The sequence below is a fragment of the Euprymna scolopes genome, chromosome 8 (genome assembly GCF_053919585.1).
Source record: "Euprymna scolopes isolate OS-2025 chromosome 8, ASM5391958v1, whole genome shotgun sequence".
In the NCBI taxonomy this organism is placed as follows: Eukaryota; Metazoa; Mollusca; class Cephalopoda; order Sepiida; family Sepiolidae; genus Euprymna; species Euprymna scolopes.
Window position 1 is genome coordinate 8,736,841 of NC_136489.1, and position 14,478 is coordinate 8,751,318.

Below are 14,478 nucleotides of genomic sequence, written 5' to 3' on the forward strand. Positions count from 1 at the left end.
AATTCCTGATGAACCACCCCTTAAGTAACACACTTTATCAAATCTCCAATACTAACGATTACTGATATACTATCCCATTGACTACTGTACACGCAATAACACTTATACCCAAGTGGCTTCCGGGCCTTAATAATTGGTGACTTCCATGTAAAAAACATATATATATATATATATATATATATATATATGTGTGTGTGGGTGTGTATGTATTACATATATATATATATATGCATACAGAATACATAATACACCTACATAGATACATACGTATACATACATATATAACATGCATATATACAAATATGCATACATATACATGCACATGTATGCACACATATAAAAATAAGTACATACATATACAAACACATACACATACAAATACGTACACATATATGCGCATATACATAACTACACATACATTTACCTATATATCCATTCACATAAATATATATGCAGTTATAAACATAATATATATATATATGCATGTATATACATATACATACACAAGTATACATACAAACACACATAAACATATGCACACACATACATATATATGTACATAAACACATATTAGGTTGTCCGGAAAATAATGCCCATTTCAGGAAGTCTGTTTTGAAATTGGATTTTATCCTAGGATTTTTATTATATTTCAGGTAAACATCAACATGATTATTGATTTATATATGCTCTTTAATAATTTCTTACTTTTTTTCTTTCAGAAAACGTTTTATGAGCGAATGAGCCTATAATTTGGAATATGAGAAAAGAAGACTTGCGATTACTTTTCCTGCATGAGTTTAAGCTTGGTAACAATGCTTCTCAAACAGCTGCAAATATCAATAGGGCATGGGGAGAAGTAATCACAAGTGATAGAACAGTACGAAGGTGGTTTCAGAAATTTCGTAGTAGTGATGAGAGCCTTAAAGATGAAGAAGGTAGAGGACGGCCGTCTAATCTTCAAAATGAAAATTTGAGAGTCATTGTTGAGTAACACCCACGGCAAAGTGTCAGGGAAATGTCTCGGGAACTTGGTGTCAGCAGTTCAACAGTGTCGGACCATCTGAAGCAAAGGTGAAAAAGCTCGACAAATGGGTCCCGCATGAGCTCAATGAAAATCAACAAGCTCGACGTTTTGAAGTGTGTTCGATGCTCTTTTTCGAAACATTAATGATCCATTTCTTGACCGAATAGTCACCTGTGACGCATAGTGGATCCGTTATGATAATCGGAAACGATCAGGTCAATGGCTTGGTTGTGATGAACCACCCAAACATTTTCCAAAGCCAAAGTTTCACCAACAGAAGATTATGCTGACTGTTTGGTGGTGTGCAATTGGTGTTATTCATTACAGCTTTCTGGATGCTGATGAGAGCATCACGGCAGAGGTTTACTGCAATCAACTCGAAGAAATGCATCATCATTTAAAAAGAATGAGACCTGCATTAGTGAATAGGGGTGGTCCAATCCTGCTCCACGATAATGCGCGGCCTCATATTGCGAGAATGACACTGCAGAAACTCAGACTTGGGATACGAAACTTTACCATACCCTCCTTATTCTCCAGATTTTTCACACACGGACTACCATTTTTTAAAGCATTTAGCCGCTTTTTTAAGCAACGAAACTTTCAGATCTAATGCAGCGGTTGAATCTTCTTTCAAAGATTTCTTAGCATCTAAACCAAAGAATTTTTATCAACGAGGCATAAATGATCTAGTTGACAGATGGAAAAAATGCATGGCTGTTCAAGGATCATACTTTGACTAATGTCAATGTCTAGTGTCACCTATTTGATTAATAAATCCTTTTTCTCTAAAATTGCCCATTATTTTCCGGACAACCTAATAGATATACATACATATACAACCACATGTACATATATGAACATATATACATATATACATAATATACGCACATAGTGGAGAGGGCTCCCGTAAGCCGTGGTTAAGGCCCCCTACGCACATAGATAGATATAATGATGGCATATTAATTATTTCATTGTTCCTGCATTTCAGGCCTACACCCGTCACAATTTTTCATCCCCCCATGAGTACTTTGCCTGAGGGATTATCCATACAAAGATTATGTTACAGAGTTCTTGATTCGTGCAACAGCTTAGATTCTTTCTCTGTTCAAAATGTTGAGATGCAGCAACGAGCAAGTGCAAGGAAGCCAGCAACACGTCAAAGTGTAAAAGGCTTGAAGCGGTTACTGGTTTCTCGCTTTATGTGTTTTTTAATCAGAAATTATCTTCTCCTTGAGGGGGACTTAACCACGGCTTACGGGAGCTCTCTCCACTCACATACATATGGAAATAAACACACGCATGCACACATACATGCATATATACAGATGGACGCAAAATACATACGCGTGTAGGCACATATGCACACATACACACATAGCGGTACACATATACGTATGTACATACATATGCATATACACCATAACACATACATGTAAAATACACATAAAGGACCGTTCCAGAAGACATAAATCGTCAATGATCAGAGCAACGATGATGGTAATGGGTACGACTTAATGAGTTTCGCATGAATTAAAAAAAACAACGCAATCAATTTTTAGAAGACACTGCCACTCGTTGAAGAGTTTGTGCAGCTTTAAAAATGAATGGACCTCGAAATCATACGAAAAAAAATTCGACAGATCAGCGTTAAAAGCGGCTGGACTTTCTTTTTATTAAAATAAAATGTTTGTTTTTAAGATCCACACCTCCATTGACAAATTTGACACATTATTTTACAATTAAATGGGGGAAGGATTTGATGAAAACACAAATCTAACTGATCACTATATAAAACGCATGGACTTTTTAAAAATAAAATCTTTGTTAATAAGACTCAAGCTTCTGCTGTAGATAATGATGATGATCACAAATTTTACAGAATATTTTTCAAATAAGTGGACGTAGGAATAATGGGAAAAACAAAATTCAACCGATTATCATTAAAAAACCTGGACTTTTAAAAAATTAAATGTGTGTTCATAATACTCACTCTTCTCCCGTAGATTACGATGATAATCACGGATTAAATGCATAATTTAATGGGCGTAGAATCTGACGAAAAAAGGAATACAACTGATCAGAATTAAAACGCTGGGACGTTTTCTTCTTAAAAATTAGAAGTTTGTTTAGAAGACTCACACTTCTGTTGTAGATAATGATGATGATGACAAATTTCACACAGTATTTTACAAAGGAATGGGCGAAGGAATAACAGGAAAACACAATCTAAAGGATCAGTATTTGAAACGCCTGGCCTTTTTTCACAACAAATGGTTGATTATAACGCTCACACGTCTGTAGTAGATAATGACCATGATGAATTTCAGACAGTATTTAACAAATAAATTGGCGTAGGAATTAGACAAAAAACATCCAACAGACCAGTAATTGCACCCCATGCACTATTAGTAATCATACTTTACACTGCTAAGTTTATAATTTTTAATGGGGCCTTGTAGTACTTCCAATGTAGATATTTTTAGGTCATTTATTAGGAGTATTTAACGAATTGTTATCCTATTTTAAGTGCTGCTGTTATAGCACTTATTAGACACCGTCTAGCTACTACAAGGTGTTTGATTAAGCGGTTATGGGTGATTTTGTCAGGGGTGGAAATCAACAAGAATGATAAATAAGGATAATATTAAAACCAATTATGAGATAGAAAGGTATAATTAAAAAGGGGGGTTTAATCATGGTAGATGTGGATGTATGTAAACGTTTGAATAATCTTTAATTGTGTATACTAAAGGTGGCATTTTATTGGCAGGATATGACATTTAAGGACGTACTTTGTATGATATGAATTTGGAATTTATTAACTTGAGAAGTTTTAGATTAAGCGACTTAGGCGGTTTATAAAGTACTAGACTACCCGTGACTCGTTGGGGCAGTATGTGTAACGAAACAGTGTAAGGAAAAATTCAAGATGGCGCCCGACTCTCTCTTTAACACGGTAAGATATCGTCAACAAGGCACAAGAAGCAACAGCCACACGATTCCCCAGCCAACTCAATCGTCACTCCCCCACGTATTTCCCCTCACCCGCTTTTATCGTCGTTCTTGGCCGGCTAAATTTGCATATTCCGAGAATTCGTGTGACTTTGCGAGACATCATATTTTACAAAAGACGGCGGCCGCCATCTTGGTCTTTCTTTTTATTTTTGGTCGGTAACGCTGAGCTGGTCTCGAGGTAAGTCTTTTTCCCCTCATCCGTCTCTCCCACGTACCCACACAACACGCAAACACGCGGGCGCTTATCTCCTGGATGCACGTTATACTCCCCCCTGATCTGATGACCACATAGAGAGCACTTGGGGAGTGGCCTTTTAGTGCGTGTGCTTCTGCGAAGAGGTACATTCACTGTTTCAGATTCGGGCTCTGGATCTGGTTCCGCCTCATCAGATGAAGTATCGCTATCAGTCTCTGGAAGGGGCTCACTGAATCCGTGCATCGGCAGCTCATCGCTAGACGCTTCACTGCTTTCTTCTGTAGTTGTGTGGCGCATCTCGGTAGCTGGGCGAAGATCTCGCACATGTCGTGGGGTTCCATCGACCAAAACAGACTGCTGGCTAATCACTCCAGATATTTGTCCTCGCTAAAACTTGTCGGTGCACCGATTTCCTGGAGGCCGCACCCACACTGGATCTCCCACTTCATATCTGTTATATGTTCCCTTGTCGGTTGGCTGCGTAGTGTTGATTCCCTTCACTCCGACTCGGTACGTGTAAATAGCATTCGCAGGTGCGGTTGAAGGGGACGTCCCGTCCTTTGGCGTAATGTGTTACCAATATGTTGCTTCCGCAATAGTACATGGCTTCCTGGCAGCAATTCTCTTGATGCTGCGATGGCTTCTTTCAGCAATGCCATTTCCTGACGGCACATGCGCACATCGCAACCGTAGTCGGACGCCCCATTCATCTAACAACTGCCGAACTTGCTGGCTACAAAACGCTGCATCATTGTCAGTCAGGAGCTCTTCCGGCGCACCTCGCTCAAAAAATGCTGACGTATGCGCCAGTAAGTTGAGGGAATGGCGTCAGAAAGGCACTAATGTCTCGATATTCGAGTTGCGAAAAGCCTATTTACAGGTGCGAGTTGATGAGACGTTGTGGCCGTTCCAGACAGTTTGGTCCCAGGGGCAGAGGTACTGCCTTACACGCCTTGGCTTTGGCCTAAACGTGGCACCACAGATCATGAAGACTATTGTCAACACAGTATTGTCCCAAGAAAAGCCCATGAGGGACTCAACGTCAGCTTACATTGATGACGTATACGTCAATGAAGATGTACAGTCTGCGTCGTGTGTCAAAGAAAAGTTGGCTCAGTTTGGTCTGGAATGCAAGAATCCCGAACGTTTAAGCGAAGTAGCACGTGTATTGGGATTGGATGTTTATGAAGAAGATGGTACCCTACAATGGAGGCGTGGCAGTGAAATTCCAAGCATCCCCAACCTCGTTACAAGGCGGACCGTTTTTTCTTGGTGTGGAAAACTAGTTGGTCACATACCGGTCTGTGGCTGGCTCCGCGCAGCTGTTGGTATGAAGCCGCGAAGATGGGAATGGAGATTACTGCTGGATCTTGTGCAGTTGCAATCGACCCATGTCAAATACAAAAAAATTCATGCACAGAGCGGGCATCCGGGTATCAAGAGGATCCTTTATTTTGTGAGGCGTGCATACCCAGCAGTGACCAAGATGGATGTCAGACAGATCGTCAGAAATTGTGAGGCTTGCCAGTCTATTGATCCTGCACCAGAGCGATTGCAGAAGGGTCGCTTGGAAGTTGAGAGTGTTTGGCAGCGGCTGACCATGCATAATACCCATTACAGTGGCAAGCCCTTTCTAACTCTCATTGATTGCGGGCCTACGAGATTTGCGGTGTGGCGGCAGATGACCAGACAGGATTCAGCAAATGTTGTTCGCCACCTATCATCCATTTTTTTTGAGCGAGGTGCGCCGGAAGAGCTCCTGACTGACAATGATGCAGCGTTTTGTAGCCAGCAAGTTCGGCAGTTGTTAGATTAGTGGGGCGTCCGACTACGGTTGCGATGTGCGCATGTGCCGTCAGGAAATGGCATTGCTGAAAGAAGCCATCGCAGCATCAAGAGAATTGCTGCCAGGAAGCCATGTACTATTGCGGAAGCAACATATTGGTAACACATTACGCCAAAGGACGGGACGTCCCCTTCAACCGCACCTGCGAATGCTATTTACACGTACCGAGTCGGAGTGAAGGGAATCAACACTACGCAGCCAACCGACAAGGGAACATATAACAGATATGAAGTGGGAGATCCAGTGTGGGTGCGGCCTCCAGGAAATCGGTGCACCGACAAGTTTAAGCGAGGACAAATATCTGGAGTGATTAGCCAGCAGTCTGTTTTGGTCGATGGAACCCCACGACATGTGCGAGATCTTCGCCCAGCTACCGAGATGCGTCACACAACTACAGAAGAAAGCAGTGAAGCGTCTAGCGATGAGCTGCCGATGCACGGATTCAGTGAGCCCCTTCCAGAGACTGATAGCGATACTTCATCTGATGAGGCGGAACCAGATCCAGAGCCCGAATCTGAAACAGTGAATGTACCTCTTCCCAGAAGCACACGCACTAAAAGGCCACTCCCCAAGTGCTCTCTATGTGGTCATCAGATCAGGGGGGAGTATAACGTGCATCCAGGAGATAAGCGCCCGCGTGTTTGCGTGTTGTGTGGGTACGTGGGAGAGACGGATGAGGGGAAAAAGACTTACCTCGAGACCAGCTCAGCGTTACCGACCAAAAATAGAAAAGAAAGACCAAGATGGCGACGCGGACATTTTGCAAGGAATTGTACCAACAGAGGGCGTATGCGCTGTTTTAAGTGTGGCGGTTTGGGGCATCTAGCCCAAAACTGTGCGGGAAACGTATCAGGGGAGAGGACGTCAGCGCCGCCCTGCTCCCCGAGCAAAATTTGAACAAGGCGCAACCAGTAATGACTGTCTACGTAAACAGGATTCCCTGCTCAGCACTTCTCGACTCAGGCTGTTCGCATACTATAGTAAGCACCAGGCTGTGTCCAAGTTGGACTAAGAGGAAGATCAAAGTCACCACGATAGGAGGCGAGACCCAGACATGCTGTGGAGCTGGAACTGTCAAGATCTACACGGACACCGGTGCAGCCACTAAGATCAATGTGCTCGTGACCCAAGGAAATCTCCTGGGGTTTGTACCTGTTGCTCGGATACGATACCATCAAGGCGCTGGGGGAAGGCGCAATTCATCGGGATGGAAAGGTGCGATTCTTAGAGGCCCCAGTGTGTGCAGCGCTCCATATCGATCGGCCGGATTTTACAGTGGACTACGACTCGCGCAAGAGGGCCTGGATTTCATCTTGGAAGTGGACCGAGGGAATGGCACCGACTAAACTCAAGAATGGGGTTGCAGAGTACCCTCTACCCAGTGAGGCCCGAGCAGAATACGAAAGGGAACTAAAGGCGTGGATCCAAGATGGCTGGTTAATCCCCCACCCTGAGGACAAGCTTGGGCCTCCCAAGGGTCTAATACCCTTGATGGCAGTAGTCCAGCATAACAAGTCGAAAGTATGGCCCGTGCTGGACTATAGGGAGCTTAACAAGCATATTGAAGCCTACACTGCCGAAATAGCTTGTAACGAAAAAGTGTAAGGAAAAATTCAAGATGTAGCCCGACTCTCTCTTTAACACGGTAAGATATCCTCAACAGTGCACAAGAAGCACCAGCCACACGATTCCCCAGCCAACTCAATCGTCACTTTGCGAGACATCATACTTTACAAAAGACGGCGGCCGCCATCTTGGACTTTCTTTTCTATTTTTGGTCGGTAACGCTGAGCTGGTCTCGAGGTAAGTCTTTTTCCCCTCATCCGTCTCTCCCACGTACCCACACAACACGCAAACACGCGGGCGCTTATCTACTGGATGCACGTTACAGTATGTTTATTAGCTCTGGAATTCATGTATAGCCGTGATGCTTGTGACGTAAAGAAAATAGTTTTTTTTGCCATAACAGAAACATTTCTAGGAAAGTATATTAAAAAGAAAAAAGAATATAGACAGATTTGTATGAGTCGTTCTGCTTATTATATGTTGGTAATACTCATAGGTAAATGTGTACTGAACAGATACCATACTACTCATTATAGTTAAATTCCAATTTTTATATATCTGCTTTTTTTACATTGCTGTATTACGTGCAAGTATTTTTAATCCCCTTCCCATGTAAAATAATAATTTCGAAACAAAAACGTTAATATTTCAGGGTTCTAATTGTTATTTTTTTTGTCGTTTAAACTATCCAGATGAAAATTGTTAGTACTTTCTGCTTTTATTTACATCGTTCATTTCTGTATAAAGTTTTAGTTATTTTAAATCCCACTCCTCCCATGTTAAATAATAATTTCGAAATAATAACCTCAATATTTCAGTGCGCAGGTAATGCGCGCCTGCGCATTCGGATTTCGTAAACCGGAAAGTGGGTTACATACATCGTTACGAGATCATTTGAGTCTTATAATTATATAGATATTATAACGGATTGTAAATAAAATGCTGAATTTGTTGCGTATAACATGATGTGTGGGAGGTAATTATTTTTATTGCCTAAAGCTGTATAATCTATGTTATATCAAATTGTAAATACATCGTATTGATTTTTTTATGTGTGCAATTTGATGCGAGTCTAATTATAGTGCTTATTGATGGTGTAGAGAAACAGATTATTGTACCGCATCAGTGGTACATAGGTTACAATTCTTAGATCCTGGGGCATATGATTTTGCTTTCGTTATTTGATTGTATTTAATGTAATAAGGAATCTTTTAAAGGGTTAAGATTTTAATGAAGTTAATTAAAGAAGTGATTTTTATTACGTAAATTTTCGCCTTTGAAGGAATGTAAATGGTTTGAGATGTATAGTTTTATTAATGTGGAAGCTGTGCCTCTATTAGTTAGGGGTTTAGTATCATTATTTGAATGCTTATTTTTATAATTATCTGGATGTGTATTTAACGTACGTTTATTAGTGTGTCTGTTGATTTAATGATTCATGGGAAAAGAGTCAGAGGGATATTAGAGAGTTTGTTGTGAATTGTTATATGTGTTATTTTAGAGGTGAATGTTTGGGGTTTTCTTATATAAATTATCCGTATTATCTGTCAGATTTGGAATATGAACGTCGGCGCCATTGTTTATTATGTTTGACTGTATGTTTCATGTGTAGGGAAATAAGTTACTTCGCAAGATTATATAACGTCTTAATATATGCAGTCCTTATTTTGCAGGCAACGCATTGCATTTTGACAGTTACATTTATATATTGTGTCGTAATTAAGGAGAATGATCTGAGCTTTATTCATTTACTATTATTAGAGGAGATGATAGTTTGCGCTATATAAGGTATCGATGAATATCGTATTTTGTATGAAGATTTTTTTTATAAGGTATTGTACGTATGCGTGTATTTTAAAGAGTTTTTCCACTATTTTAAAGGATTGGTCTTTTTTTTCGTGCTGTACGGTGTATTGAATTTCTTTAGTCTTATTGGTTTATTTTTCTTATTAAGCTTGTTGTTGGGATTTCTCTTAATATAAACGATTATTTTAATTGGCTTATTTTTAGTTGAAATATATTGTATTCTATTATTGTTCCTATCTTCACAGTCATATTAGGGTTAATAACTGATCTTAACGTATTGTCCATAGAGTTTTATTGTATTCTCTATTATCTGTATATTCCAAGGTTCTTTAGGCCTTGTTGTAAAAGTTTGATTTTCGCGCGAAGATTTTTTGTCCGATGACAACATATCAATTTTGAGATAAAAGGTACTATTGAGTTTATTTGAGATGGTCTAATAAGGTGTATGGTAGGTTGAGTACGGTCCAGAATTTAAGATCAGTGAGAGGTCTCAGAAATTCGATCTATCATTTAATTTATCTACTATGAATGATGGTCTTAATTTTTGAAAAATTTGTGGGGTTTCTTCATTATGTTATAGTATATTCTTGGTCTGGATAGAGTGAAAAATACTGCGTCATCCCTGTAAAATATTCCCTGTAAAGGATTGAATTCTGTATTAAGCTCCTACAGTCGGAAAAGTGCGATTTATTCTGTAACGTTGGCGTAGACTGTCCCTATTTTAATATTGAAATTATTAGAAACATACTTCCTTGTCCAATATTTCCGATGACAATGTATAAAGGACTTTCAAACAAACTCGTTTTATTTCAAAGTTGGAATTTTATCAGAGTGTCTTTTGGCAAATAATACACCCTTATTTAGGGGTATTAGGCAGATTGGTTGGTAGTAATTATTTATATCAACGATAAGCAGTGTAATCTTTGCTTTTACTTAAGATTTAAGAACAAAAGTTAGAGCATTGCCTAAATGGGAACTTGATTCGCTTTTGGATGGGATGATTCTGTATAGGATTTGGTTATGTTCTAATCAGAAGGACAAATAAATCTAATGGACAGGTTGTCTTTGAAGTTGGGGCTCAAGGCTAATCTTGCTGTTTCTGGGGTCATAATCTCTGTGCAATTATGGATATGCATTATTAAAAGCATTTTTTTGTTTCCATGTCTATATCATCCACTTTCTTCTTAGATTTGTATGATTCGTTTTTTTCCTTGCATATAAGTTTCTTGTAAGTGGGGTAATCCAATTTATATGTTCACCTGAAGCGACAAAGAGTAATTAGCTCATCTTAACTTTCTTTGCAAGGCTCTTTATTATAGAAGGACCCAGTAGGAGAAGCAGGAACTCGGAAGGGACTTCCAAAGTCCAGTTGTTCTGGAGAAGAAACTTCTGGAGTAGAAGGCTCTCTGTGAAGGGGTAGGATGTTGCTGCTTGTCGGGTTTGGCAAAGGTACTTAAATCGAGGAGGTACAAGTGCTTGCAGTTCTCCAGAGCATTCACCATTGAAATACTTGTAGAACAGGCAAAGAGATGCTACATTTCGTTGATGGGACAGAGGCTAAAAACTTAAATGACAGTTCAGGACCTATTAAGTTGGCGACTCTCTTTTGAATCCTATCTAGGAGTTAGAGACTAGTAGCAGATGCACCAGCCAAAATATAACAACACTACTCCATACATTGGTGAATAGAGGGACCGGATACTTTCGGACGTTAGTGGCTTTCAAGCACGGTAGAGAAAACTTTTACACGGTGTTTTTGGCAATGCACTGAATGTAATTTTTCCAACTGATGTTTCCTGTGAGCGATAGGTCGAGCAGTTTAAAGGATGTACTTTCAGATAAAGATTCTTTGGCCATTGCTATTGGTGGTAGAGAAGGGGTTTTTGCAGTTATTGAAGGGAACAAGTTTTGTCTTAGCAGCATTGTATGTGACCATCCATTTTTGGCCCCATTTCACTACAGATCGTAGGTCATCCTCGAGTGGTTTTACTATTCCTCTAGATACGGGTTCATTTGTTTTCCTGTCGTGTCGGCTATAGAGTGGTGTCATCAGTATATATATATATATATATATATATATATATATATATATATATATATATATATACATCCCACAGACAAGTTTGTCGATGAGGTCATTTATGAATATTAGGAATAATAGAGGTCGAAGTATAGACCCCTGAGGCACCGCCGCATTTATATCATATTGTTTAGATGTACAACCATCGAGGACATCGAAGATGTTTTCTCTTATCTAAGAAGAATTTAATTATGTTAATTATTTTTCCAGTGATACCGTATGATCTGATTTTCCTGATAATACCTTCAAGCCATACCTTGTCAAAAGCCTAAGATATATCTAGAGTAACCGCTCTATCTTCCCCTGCTTTGTCAAGTGAATGGTATATACGCTCAGAGAATACAGTTAGGATGGTTGCCGTGGAACAGGCTTTCTTAAATCCATATTGTTGCTGTGGTCAAAAGGTTAGCATCTGTAAGGTGATTGACCAGAACTTTGTTAATAATAGACTCAAATATTTTGGCAAAAAGTGGAAGGAGGCTAATGGGATGGTAATTTACTGGGTCAGTCCTTTCGACAGAATTCTTGATTACTGGTACAACAGAAGCAGTTTTGGAGCAGACAGGAAAGCAAGATTCATGTAATCATTATATGACAATAAAAAACAGAATCGTAGGCAGCATTTGAAAAGAAACTATTGTTAAAAAGTTTGAATATTTTCTGTTGATATTGTATGTAGATTTATTATAATATCTTTTTATAAAAAAAATTAAAAATGTTAAACCATACAAAACAAAAAGTATAAACCATTTCTTAATACACAAGAGGAAACCAAATCTTATGAAAATCTTATGAACTATGGACGCACATTTTTGTACAAAAACACGCGGATTCTTCATAACATTGACTTACCGTAAATCATAGAAGACAACCTACTTACTATGGACAGATATTTCCATATTGAATACAACATTCAACGTAGCAAAAAGTGAGAAACAGCTGATAAAACATAAAGCAAAACAAACTAAACAAAACCGAGCTACACTAACATTAAAGAATATAAATGCATTTGTTTGGTTGGTTGTTTTTGTTTTACGGCATATCAACCCTTTTCAGGTTATTTAATGCCGGATACAGTGTTTTGAAGAATTTACAAAAAAAAAAATAGAATGTATTTGTTTTTTTTCAAGTCGATTTCTATTTAAACCCTAGTTGGGACCCTTACAGTTACTATCACTCCGAGTCATAATGGACCTTGGAGCAATGGCAATTAATGGGTTGCTCCACATTCCTAAACGCCTGTAATCTGGGGCATCCCCATCGGATATAGTGTAAGGTCATATTCAGGACACGCATTTGTTTGGAATTCTTGCAGTACAATATAATATGACAAGCTTTTTTACATAATCATGTTTTTATATTGCAGAATACAACTACAAATTATTTTTAAAAATCGCACAATACACAAACTAATACAACAACTAATATACCTGCAAGAAAAATGCACGTATAATGTTCACATATTAAATATTTTGTTGCAAAATCTAAATAAATTTTCTTGAAACAATGAAATAATTATTTGTACATAAGACGTTTGGATATCATGACACAGATCAGTGTGCTTATTTATTGACGCGATCAATATTCCCTCTTAGTATATAATTTGAGAGCAACAAAAATAATGTCAATTAATATATATATATATATATATATATATATATATATATATATATATATCAAAATGAGGCATTGAAATATTCAATTAATGAGAAAAATATGACTACACTACAAGATATTTACGGTGGAATTCTGACAGTTTTTTGTAATAAATGTACATTCTAATTTTGTTTACTTGTTTGTGGAATGTTATCCTCATCTTTATAGCTATTGTCTCACGATGTTTCAACCAACAATTCGACTGATGTTCGGCATCTCTTTTACTGCGAGGTGGCAGGAATGCTGAATCTCTTGAGCTTATCGTCAATAAGCATTTCTTTCCATCGTTGTTGTTGCCTTGCCACGTTTTAGCTAACTAATCGCCTCGGCGCCTTTCGCTAGGAACGAAAACGTAACCTGCAAACACTTTACACTTCGAACCGTAGAGATTCACCGTCTATATCTAATGTGCCATGGTCTTAAAGGACGGAAAAGGTTGGATTTGGATATATATATATATATATATATATATATATATATATATATATATATATATATATATATATATATCCAAGTCCTTTTACCTCAAATTCCCCTTACCTCAGCCTTTTTTTACCAAGTAAGATCTTTGATTTACTTGTAGTTTCATTAAATACTTTTATATGCAAAATCCGATCCCGCATTTTGCTAATTCCTGCCTTCTGATGAGAAGAAGCGTATTTCTTCGAAACTCCGCGGATTAAGGACTATCAACTTATCTTGTGCTTCCTTTTTTAAAATTAAATATGTGTTTTACTCTTTTTAAAGATGTCTTTAATATGTTTTATTTATAATTTGTTCATATATATATATATATATATATATATATATATATATATATATATATATATATATATATATAAACAATTAACATATATATGCCGATTAAGCTACACTGAATATTTCGGGTGTTATCCACTCTAAGATACTTCAGGCTTAGTCGCATAAGCCTGAAGAATCCTAGAGTGGATGAAAGGCGGAATATGCAGTGTAGCTTAATCGCCATATATATTTTATTAAATTACTTACTAGCTTTTCATACGTAATATGCACTTTTGGAGTATCAGCAGGTGAAAAGAACCGAGGCTACTGTATTACCATTTGGTCAATGGATTTTAGACCATACAGTAGTTTCTGGTAGGGCCTCTCGATGGCATACTAGTGGGTAATTGTTACGGTTTTACCTTATTATGTGCCACAAAAAAAGTTTTAAAAAATATTGTCTTATTTTCCGTCTCTGTCCTGCTCCAACAAGTCTACTGATCTGCTCCAAAACACCAAAACCTCAATCATGACAAATCTCAAAA